Source organism: Odontomachus brunneus, unplaced genomic scaffold, assembly GCF_010583005.1.
Source record: "Odontomachus brunneus isolate Ranch 3 - 2012 unplaced genomic scaffold, Obru_v1 Obru_scaffold_048, whole genome shotgun sequence".
In the NCBI taxonomy this organism is placed as follows: Eukaryota; Metazoa; Arthropoda; class Insecta; order Hymenoptera; family Formicidae; genus Odontomachus; species Odontomachus brunneus.
Genome location: NW_022639498.1, coordinates 1,633,538 through 1,635,063, shown reverse-complemented (window position 1 = coordinate 1,635,063; position 1,526 = coordinate 1,633,538).

Below are 1,526 nucleotides of genomic sequence, written 5' to 3'. Positions count from 1 at the left end.
TCATCGCTCTCTCAGGTGAACCGCTCTCGATAAAATTACCGTTAGAAAATTCTCGAATTCCCGATCGCTCAGCGATACTGAATATTATAACGTTTAGAATATTCCGAATCGAGAACACTGTCGCGGATCCGACGGAAGAAGTTCCCGTCAGCGAGCGAACGTGCGCGCTGATCTTGCCTAGCGCTAGGCGCGGTGAGGTGTTAGGAGATCGCCGAATGACACAAGGCAATTACATCACAATCACTTATTTATTGAACGACACTGATCATAATAGTACAGCGCCGGCGAGGATCGATGGTCACAGTTAGACAACGGAAATCTTCTTGGTGCCTACGGCCGGGTCAGCTGGTCGCGACGGAAATCTTGCTGCGCGCAGCGGAGGCGCTTCGCGAACGGAGATCTTGAGCATGAGCGACGGAAATCTTCCGCGTCCCTGGCACTTGCGTTAGCGGACGTCGATCCAGCGCCCGAGCGATGACAATGACAAAAAAAAACGGCGACAGACAAATAAAGTTGCGTTATCGGTTGTCGATGGTCAGCGAGAGGTTGCCCCGGTTCGAAGCTGACCAGGAAGCGGCGCCGCAGAGAATCGCAGTCTTGAAGAGGAGCCGGTCGCGAGGAGCACAGCCGACTCAGCGATGAGAGCGCGAAGCTAGAGCCGGCCCAAGAGATAGAGAGAAATCTCTGGCGCTCGAGAAGCCTCGTTGGCGAAACTAATACGCGAAATCTGAGCGCGTCCTGTTAACTAGAATCGTAACTGGCGATACAGGTTGGACAGCTACAAGCGCGAGTGCGAACCGAACGATCGCGATGCGCGAAGCTGACCGCAGTTCCGGCGCGCTGAGAGAACAGCTGATGGACAGAGAGCACGCGTCGTTCACAACGTGATGAGCGGGATTGTACCTCCGATGTCGGCGAGGAGAGCTTTTAACGAAAAGCTCTTGACGACCGAGCGATCGCTTATTGGTAGCGATTGTCGAGCGGCTCGCTCGCTGCGAGAAAAATGCCTTATAAGGACCGCTTGGCGACATCGGCGATCTAACGTGCGAGTAGACTCGCGCTAACGTTTTTATTTATTTGGCCGAATGGTTGGCTTGGCAACCGCGACAAGCGAGCGAACGTTAGCGCGAAAAAAGTGGCTTCACGCAGGGGGTCGCCTGGTTGTCGCTAAGAGACTTGCTCGACTGAATGTTCTAGAACATTCGGCCGATTTTTCGAGACTGCTTTTGGCGATCTCGAACAAACACAGTTACCGCAATTTGACGCGAGACTGTCAGCTGTGTTTACTTTCAGCGGACACAGCCGCAAGGATCCCAGCCAGAAAAAACTGGAGCGCCGATAGAAGATCACGAGCAGACCCACGACGACAACAGTGAAATTTCTCGAGACCGAAGTACCGAAAAATGCCGATTCCCGAATGTTGAGCATCGCAGCGCGAGAGAGGAAGCGACGGAGGAGGATCAGCGAGGATACGCGATCCTCCGGCAGCCGACAAATCGCCAGCCTTTTTTTTTTTTTTTTTGACG